The following is a 10,457-nucleotide window of genomic DNA, read 5'->3' on the forward strand; positions in this document are numbered from 1 at the left end:
TATACACACGACATTGTACTCGTATCAGAAAGCCGTGAGACAATGCAGGAACTGAGTAGTATTTGCAGCAGGGAAGGGGGCAGTTTAGGATTAAAATTTAGTAGGGACAAGTCGGGTATAATAGTTTTCAACGACGAGAAGGGGGAACCCCTGGAGATACAGAACACATTGATAGAACATATAGAAAAGTACAAATATCTGAGAGTATGGTTAAGTGAAGGAAGACGGTATCTACAAGACCATGAAGATATTGTAATAAAGAAGGGGCGACGAGATTCAGCTATCATTAAACACAGGGCACTATGGAACTATAGTAGATATGAAGTCGTTAGGGGTGTATGGAAGGCAGTCGTGGTGCCAGGACGGGTCATTTTGGGAATGCGGTATTCTGTATGCGGTATGCGGTAAATCCAGGCAGGTTTAGAGATACAGCAAAGGAGTGGGGGTAGGTTGGCATTGATGGCACATGGGAATATACCAAATGAGGGAGTACAGGGGGATATGGGTTGGGCATCTTTCGAGAGTAGGGAAGCGATCAGTAAAGTAAAATTTGAACAGAGACTTATAGGCTGTCCCTCCGGTACGGCTGGTCATTCCCCCTGTGAACGAATGGAACGTGAACCTGTCTGGCCGCACGTATCGTGCGCCTGCGGAACTCAGTTTGCCTTTGTGTTCGCCACATCTTTCGAGTTCACCGCCACGTTTGGACACTTCGCCGTTCGTCGTCCAGCAACAAGGGTTTATGTCAGCTGATTCAACCGCACAATAGCACGCCCTTTTCACCGATGCTTCGGGCCCCGGCACCGCAGTTTCGATGCCTCGCTCACCCGTCATGTTTCTACAGGTGCTGTTGCTGATTACCTTGGACGTGTTATCGGCTGTCCCTCCGGTACGGCTGGTCATCCACCCTGTGAACGAATGGAACATGGACATGTCTGGCCGCACGGATCGTGCGCCTGCGGAACTCAGTTTGCCTTTGTGTTCGCCACATCTTCCGAGTTCACTGCCACGTTTGGACCCTTCGCCGTTCGTCGTCCAGCAACAAGGGTCCACGTCAGCTGATTCAACCGCACAAAAGCACGCCCTTTTCACCGATGCTTCGGGCCCCGGCACCGCAGTTTCGATGCCTCGCTCACCCGTCATGTTTCTACAGGTGCTGTTGCTGATTACCTTGGACGTGTTATCGGCTGTCCCTCCGGTACGGCTGGTCATCCACCCTGTGAACGAATGGAACGTGGACGTGTCTGGCCGCACGGATCGTGCGCCTGCGGAACTCAGTTTGCCTTTGTGTTCGCCACATCTTCCGAGTTCACCGCCACGTTTGGACCCTTCGCCGTTCGTCGTCCAGCAACAAGGGTCCACGTCAGCTGATTCAACCGCACAAAAGCACGCCCTTTTCACCGATGCTTCGGGCCCCGGCACCGCAGTTTCGATGCCTCGCTCACCCGTCATGTTTCTACTGTTGCTGTTGCTGATTACCTTGGACGTGTTATCGGCTGTCCCTCCGGTACGGCTGGTCATTCCCCCTGTGAGCGAATGGAACATGGACATGTCTGGCCGCACGGATCGTGCGCCTGCGGAACTCAGTTTGCCTTTGTGTTCGCCACATCTTCCGAGTTCACCGCCACGTTTGGACCCTTCGCCGGTCGTCGTCCAGCAACAAGGGTCCACGTCAGCTGATTCAACCGCACAAAAGCACGCCCTTTTCACCGATGCTTCGGGCCCCGGCACCGCAGTTTCGATGCCTCGCTCACCCGTCATGTTTCTACAGGTGCTGTTGCTGATTACCTTGGACGTGTTATCGGCTGTCCCTCCGGTACGGCTGGTCATTCCCCCTGTGAACGAATGGAACATGGACATGTCTGGCCGCACGGATCGTGCGCCTGCGGAACTCAGTTTGCCTTTGTGTTCGCCACATCTTCCGAGTTCACCGCCACGTTTGGACCCTTCGCCGTTCGTCGTCCAGCAACAAGGGTCCACGTCAGCTGATTCAACCGCACAAAAGCACGCCCTTTTCACCGATGCTTCGGGCCCCGGCACCGCAGTTTCGATGCCTCGCTCACCCGTCATGTTTCTACAGGTGCTGTTGCTGATTACCTTGGACGTGTTATCGGCTGTCCCTCCGGTACGGCTGGTCATTCCCCCTGTGAACGAATGGAACGTGGACATGTCTGGCCGCACGGATCGTGCGCCTGCGGAACTCAGTTTGCCTTTGTGTTCGCCACATCTTCCGAGTTCACTGCCACGTTTGGACACTTCGCCGTTCGTCGTCCAGCAACAAGGGTTTATGTCAGCTGATTCAACCGCACAATAGCACGCCCTTTTCACCGATGCTTCGGGCCCCGGCACCGCAGTTTCGATGCCTCGCTCACCCGTCATGTTTCTACAGGTGCTGTTGCTGATTACCTTGGACGTGTTATCGGCTGTCCCTCCGGTACGGCTGGTCATTCCCCCTGTGAACGAATGGAACATGGACATGTCTGGCCGCACGGATCGTGCGCCTGCGGAACTCAGTTTGCCTTTGTGTTCGCCACATCTTCCGAGTTCACCGCCTCGTTTGAACCCTTCGCCGTTTGTCGTCCAGCAACAAGGGTCCACGTCAGCTGATTCAACCGCACAAAAGCACGCCCTTTTCACCGATGCTTCGGGCCCCGGCACCGCAGTTTCGATGCCTCGCTCACCCGTCATGTTTCTACAGGTGCTGTTGCTGATTACCTTGGACGTGTTATCGGCTGTCCCTCCGGTACGGCTGGTCATCCCCCCTGTGAACGAATGGAATGTGGACGTGTCTGGCCGCACGGATCGTGCGCCTGCGGAACTCAGTTTGCCTTTGTGTTCGCCACATCTTCCGAGTTCACTGCCACGTTTGGTCCCTTCGCCGTTCGTCGTCCTGCAACAAGGGTCCACGTCAGCTGATTCAACCACACAAAAGCACGCCCTTTTCACCAATGCTTCGGGCCCCGGCACCGCAGTTTCGATGCCTCGCTCACCCGTCATGTTTCTACAGGTGCTGTTGCTGATTACCTTGGACGTGTTATCGGCTGTCCCTCCGGTACGGCTGGTCATCCCCCCTGTGAACGAATGGAATGTGGACGTGTCTGGCCGCACGGATCGTGCGCCTGCGGAACTCAGTTTGCCTTTGTGTTCGCCACATCTTCCGAGTTCACTGCCACGTTTGGTCCCTTCGCCGTTCGTCGTCCTGCAACAAGGGTCCACGTCAGCTGATTCAACCACACAAAAGCACGCCCTTTTCACCGATGCTTCGGGCCCCGGCACCGCAGTTTCGATGCCTCGCTCACCCGTCATGTTTCTACAGGTGCTGTTGCTGATTACCTTGGACGTGTTATCGGCTGTCCCTCCGGTACGGCTGGTCATTCCCCCTGTGAACGAATGGAACATGGACATGTCTGGCCGCACGGATCGTGCGCCTGCGGAACTCAGTTTGCCTTTGTGTTCGCCACATCTTCCGAGTTCACCGCCACGTTTGGACCCTTCGCCGGTCGTCGTCCAGCAACAAGGGTCCACGTCAGCTGATTCAACCGCACAATAGCACGCCCTTTTCACCGATGCTTCGGGCCCCGGCACCGCAGTTTCGATGCCTCGCTCACCCGTCATGTTTCTACAGGTGCTGTTGCTGATTACCTTGGACGTGTTATCGGCTGTCCCTCCGGTACGGCTGGTCATTCCCCCTGTGAACGAATGGAACATGGACATGTCTGGCCGCACGGATCGTGCGCCTGCGGAACTCAGTTTGCCTTTGTGTTCGCCACATCTTCCGAGTTCACCGCCACGTTTGGACCCTTCGCCGGTCGTCGTCCAGCAACAAGGGTCCACGTCAGCTGATTCAACCGCACAATAGCACGCCCTTTTCACCGATGCTTCGGGCCCCGGCACCGCAGTTTCGATGCCTCGCTCACCCGTCATGTTTCTACAGGTGCTGTTGCTGATTACCTTGGACGTGTTATCGGCTGTCCCTCCGGTACGGCTGGTCATTCCCCCTGTGAACGAATGGAACATGGACATGTCTGGCCGCACGGATCGTGCGCCTGCGGAACTCAGTTTGCCTTTGTGTTCGCCACATCTTCCGAGTTCACCGCCACGTTTGGACCCTTCGCCGGTCGTCGTCCAGCAACAAGGGTCCACGTCAGCTGATTCAACCGCACAATAGCACGCCCTTTTCACCGATGCTTCGGGCCCCGGCACCGCAGTTTCGATGCCTCGCTCACCCGTCATGTTTCTACAGGTGCTGTTGCTGATTACCTTGGACGTGTTATCGGCTGTCCCTCCGGTACGGCTGGTCATTCCCCCTGTGAACGAATGGAACATGGACGTGTCTGGCCGCACGGATCGTGCGCCTGCGGAACTCAGTTTGCCTTTGTGTTCGCCACATCTTCCGAGTTCACTGCCACGTTTGGTCCCTTCGCCGTTCGTCGTCCTGCAACAAGGGTCCACGTCAGCTGATTCAACCGCACAATAGCACGCCCTTTTCACCGATGCTTCGGGCCCCGGCACCGCAGTTTCGATGCCTCGCTCACCCGTCATGTTTCTACAGGTGCTGTTGCTGATTACCTTGGACGTGTTATCGGCTGTCCCTCCGGTACGGCTGGTCATCCCCCCTGTGAACGAATGGAATGTGGACCTGTCTGGCCGCACGGATCGTGCGCCTGCGGAACTCAGTTTGCCTTTGTGTTCGCCACATCTTCCGAGTTCACCGCCACGTTTGGACCCTTCGCCGTTTGTCGTCCAGCAACAAGGGTCCACGTCAGCTGATTCAACCACACAAAAGCACGCCCTTTTCACCGATGCTTCGGGCCCCGGCACCGCAGTTTCGATGCCTCGCTCACCCGTCATGTTTCTACAGGTGCTGTTGCTGATTACCTTGGACGTGTTATCGGCTGTCCCTCCGGTACGGCTGGTCATCCACCCTGTGAACGAATGGAACGTGGACGTGTCTGGCCGCACGGATCGTGCGCCTGCGGAACTCAGTTTGCCTTTGTGTTCGCCACATCTTCCGAGTTCACCGCCACGTTTGGACCCTTCGCCGTTTGTCGTCCAGCAACAAGGGTCCACGTCAGCTGATTCAACCACACAAAAGCACGCCCTTTTCACCGATGCTTCGGGCCCCGGCACCGCAGTTTCGATGCCTCGCTCACCCGTCATGTTTCTACAGGTGCTGTTGCTGATTACCTTGGACGTGTTATCGGCTGTCCCTCCGGTACGGCTGGTCATCCACCCTGTGAACGAATGGAACGTGGACCTGTCTGGCCGCACGGATCGTGCGCCTGCGGAACTCAGTTTGCCTTTGTGTTCGCCACATCTTCCGAGTTCACCGCCACGTTTGGACCCTTCGCCGTTTGTCGTCCAGCAACAAGGGTCCACGTCAGCTGATTCAACCACACAAAAGCACGCCCTTTTCACCGATGCTTCGGGCCCCGGCACCGCAGTTTCGATGCCTCGCTCACCCGTCATGTTTCTACAGGTGCTGTTGCTGATTACCTTGGACGTGTTATCGGCTGTCCCTCCGGTACGGCTGGTCATCCCCCCTGTGAACGAATGGAATGTGGACCTGTCTGGCCGCACGGATCGTGCGCCTGCGGAACTCAGTTTGCCTTTGTGTTCGCCACATCTTCCGAGTTCACCGCCACGTTTGGACCCTTCGCCGTTTGTCGTCCAGCAACAAGGGTCCACGTCAGCTGATTCAACCACACAAAAGCACGCCCTTTTCACCGATGCTTCGGGCCCCGGCACCGCAGTTTCGATGCCTCGCTCACCCGTCATGTTTCTACAGGTGCTGTTGCTGATTACCTTGGACGTGTTATCGGCTGTCCCTCCGGTACGGCTGGTCATCCCCCCTGTGAACGAATGGAATGTGGACCTGTCTGGCCGCACGGATCGTGCGCCTGCGGAACTCAGTTTGCCTTTGTGTTCGCCACATTTTCCGAGTTCACCGCCACGTTTGGACCCTTCGCCGTTCGTCGTCCAGCAACAAGGGTCCACGTCAGCTGATTCAACCACACAAAAGCACGCCCTTTTCACCGATGCTTCGGGCCCCGGCACCGCAGTTTCGATGCCTCGCTCACCCGTCATGTTTCTACAGGTGCTGTTGCTGATTACCTTGGACGTGTTATCGGCTGTCCCTCCGGTACGGCTGGTCATCCACCCTGTGAACGAATGGAACGTGGACGTGTCTGGCCGCACGGATCGTGCGCCTGCGGAACTCAGTTTGCCTTTGTGTTCGCCACATCTTCCGAGTTCACCGCCACGTTTGAACCCTTCGCCGTTTGTCGTCCAGCAACAAGGGTCCACGTCAGCTGATTCAACCACACAAAAGCACGCCCTTTTCACCGATGCTTCGGGCCCCGGCACCGCAGTTTCGATGCCTCGCTCACCCGTCATGTTTCTACTGTTGCTGTTGCTGATTACCTTGGACATTTTATTGGCTGTCCCTCCGGTACGGCTAATCATCCACCCTGTGAACGAATGGAACGTGGACCTGTCTGGCCGCACGGATCGTGCGCCTGCGGAACTCAGTTTGCCTTTGTGTTTGCCACATCTTCCGAGTTCACCGCCACGTTTGGACCCTTCGCCGTTCGTCGTCCAGCAACAAGGGTCGATGTCAGCTGATTCAACCACACAAAAGCACGCCCTTTTCACCGATGCTTCGGGCCCCGGCACCGCAGTTTCGATGCCTCGCTCACCCGTCACGTTTCTACACGTTAGTTACTACGATACCGACGGTTACCGTGAGGATGTTTGTTTACTAGCGGTGTCGTGGCCATCCCATTCTTGAAACGTGTTCGTGCGGCTGTGCTTTATTTCTGGCGTCTCCTTTTGCTTAGTGGTGATATAGAGGCAAATCCCGGGCCAATGACGAAGGAACAGCAGGCTAAGCTTGACCTTGTGACTAATGTAGTGCAACGACTCGAGATTAGCAATGCAAGTGATCTTGATTCCATCAATAAGCTCTTACAGGATCATATCACCCTATAAAGGATAACTTAGCATCATTAACAAAGAGTCCAAGAGCTGGAAACTAAGGCGGAGATGGCTCCTCCACCTCAGGCTTCCGTAAACGTCGATGAGAATATTTCCAAACTGCAGGACAAGATCGATGACTTGGAAATCGCTCCCGCCGATCAAATGTTCTTTTCTTCGGGGTAACAGACACGGATGAGACTGAGACGTGGGAGTGTTCGGAACGCCTTGTTACCGAGTTTTGCCCAAACCGGCTTGGCATCATTCATCTAACGCCAGAGCTCACCGTATGGGTGGTTTCTCGTCCGCTACAATGCGACCAATCATTGCCAAAATTTACATTGATAAAAATGTGGAATTGGTGTTAGGTCAATGCCTCAAACTAAAGAACACACCATTTAACATATCACGTGACTACTCTGAGGCCGTCCGCGACAAACGCCGTAAGCTATTGCAGTTTTCGAAAACAATAAAAAAAGATGGTGACCGTGTGCGCGTTGCTTTTAACAAACTTTTTGTGGACAATGACCTGTACATGTGGGACATTGATATCAATGCCGCTGTGCATGTTCTTCGGCCTACCAGTGCCGCAGTACTTGTTCCTCGGCCTACTACAGCATGATACACGCCCCCCCGCCCGTCAGACTCAAGTATCTTCCTTGTTGCCGCGATCAAAGCGTTCTTCCCCCCATAGTGTTTGTTTTTTGTACACTAATACAAGAAGCATCCTCCCCATAAGTGTCGCCCTTTCTCCACTCGTCGATTCGTGCTCAGCATCGCTGATTGCGCTGACTGAAACGTGGCTCAACAACACCGTTCATAATAACATTTTTGTCACTGGGTCCGTTTAAAACTTTTTTCGCTGTAATAGGCAGAATCGGAGAGGAGGTGGTGTCCTCATTGCGTTGAGGAAGGAGTTAATTGCGGTCCTCATCCAGATTAAGTCTGTCCTCGAATGCGTATTCGTCTCTTTGCAGTGTGGTCGCGCTAAAATAATTGTTGGTGTTTTCTACCGCCCTCCTGATATGAAAGAGGCATTCTCGTGTGAATTTCATCGGATTTTGAGTGAAGTTTGTATTAGATTCCCTAAATGTGTGTTAATTATATTTTTGGAGATTTCACTTTCCCTGTCATACACTGGTCGACTCTATCTGTTGCGGCTACCGAAACTGAGGCCCATGCTTAGTCTTGTCTAGACTTCTCATTATCTCAACTTATTATACACTTCCCACGCGGCGCTCTAACACTTCTGCAAACGTTCTTGATTTAATTCTAACCAATGATCCCGACATCTGTTCCGACATACTTCACCTAGACAGGCTTTCTGATCATGATGTTATTACCGGTAGCATTGTACGTTCGCCTAACAAAAGTACCATCTATAAGCGGATCAGATGTTACAACAGAGCCAATTTTGATGGACTTCAATCCGACCTATCTCGTTTCTCAGAACAGTTCCTGCATCAATTTATGTCGCGCAGTGTCGAAGAAAACTGGGTCTTGTTTAAAAATACGTTTACTAATCTAATTGATAAGTTTATTCCTATAACATCAATAAAGTGCAGGAACACTGCGCCTTGCTTTAGTCAGCAGCTTCGACGACTAAACAACAAAAAAAGAGCTTGTTCAGACTAGCAGATAAGAACAAGCTATCAGTTTCTTGGCTCCGTTACAAAAAGTGTGACGGTGATTACCAGTCGCTTCTTAAATCCACCTGTCGTCATTTCTTTAATCATGACTTGTCGTCTTTACTCTTAAATAACCCTCAACGATTTTGGCGTATAGTTAATCCAGGTCGTAATCCTGAAGTGTCTCATCGATAACAATGGCGTTTCAGTTCCGCAGTAGGAGTGTGCTCACCTCCTCAATGAATCATTTTCATTGGTGTTTACTTGTGAGGACACTTCGTCTTCCACGTTAAACAGGCTTAATGATATGTCTGTGTCCGAAATAGTCATTGAAGAGGCCGGTATTTTGTCTCTACTAAATCAACTTAAATTATCATCTGCCTCTGATCACACCGGTATAAATAACAAGATACTTAAAAATACTGCGCAAGGCATTTCTGGCATTTTGACAGCCATTTTCTCGCAGTCATTTTCTACATGACTAATTCTCAAGACTGGCGTATAGGTAAGGTAATTTCCATCTTCAAATCTGGTGATCGATCCTCCCCACTGTACTATCGACCTATCTCACTAACCAGCACTATTTGTAAACTCCTGGAGCACATCATACATTCTCAAGTCATGCGCTATTTAAAGAACCATAACATTATTTTCAAATATCAGCACGGTTTTCGCAGGGGTTACTCATGTGATACTCAACTTGCCGGTTTCTTTCACGACTTACATACATCTCTTGATGCTGGTACACAAGTTGATGCAATTTTTCTCAACTTCTCGAAGGCTTTTGACCGCGTTCCTCATCACAGGCTTCTACTAAAACTTGCACAGCGCAACATTCATTCTAATGTCCTCTCATGGATGAAAGACTTTCTCTCAAATAGACTTCAGTTCACTTCCCTTGACAACTCTAACCCCTCTTTTGCGCAAGTGACATCTGGAGTTCCCCAGGGTAGCGTGCTGAGTTCATTACTTTTTCTCATATACATTAATGACCTACCCACTTGCGTTTCATCTCATGCCCGCCTTTTTGCTGACGACTGTGTCATCTGCCGTAACATCTCTTCTAACACCAATCGCCAAGCTCTCCAATCAGACCTGGACCAGTTAACCACGTGGTGTTCTTCGTGGCTAATGAACCTCAACCACAACAAAACAAAACATATGTCGTTTACCAAATGCTCCTCTCAGACTCCAACTTCTTACCTTCTGAATAACAATACTGTTGAACTCACTTCTACCTATAAGTACCTGGGTCTCCACTTTCAGTCTGATTTGTCCTGGCACTACCACATTGATGTCACCCTTGCTTCTGCTAACCGTTCCCTTGGATTCATAAAGCACAATCTTAAACAAGCACCCGCTCACTTACGTAAACTTGCTTATATCACTCTAATCCGCCCCAAAATTGAATATGCTTCGGCCACATGGGATCCTGATCAAGCCTACATTATAAGTAACATCGAGTCGCTGCAAAACCGTGCTGCGCATTCATTTTCTCTGACTACTCTCCATTTTCCAGTGTCACCGCATTAAAAAATCAAGCTGAGTTGCATGACCTATCACGTTGCCGTAAACATGCCCGTCTGTGATCATTTCACGAGCTCTATCATCATGCATTGCTTTACGACAATTTTTTTTAAAACACCACCCAATATTTTTCTACGTCGCGATCATTCATTCAAAGTAGAGCGCACCAGATGCCACCCATCTAGTGACTGGAACAACCTACCAGCTCGCATTGCAACTGAAATAGATATGTCTAACTTTCAAGTGCTCGTGCGTAACTAATACCTAATGTTCTTTTTTATTCCTTGTTCTCATATTGTCTTTCGTGCAATTTGTGTTTTATCTGTG

This window comes from Ixodes scapularis, unplaced genomic scaffold (genome assembly GCF_016920785.2).
Source record: "Ixodes scapularis isolate PalLabHiFi unplaced genomic scaffold, ASM1692078v2 PGA_scaffold12__126_contigs__length_90152505, whole genome shotgun sequence".
Classification (NCBI taxonomy): domain Eukaryota; kingdom Metazoa; phylum Arthropoda; class Arachnida; order Ixodida; family Ixodidae; genus Ixodes; species Ixodes scapularis.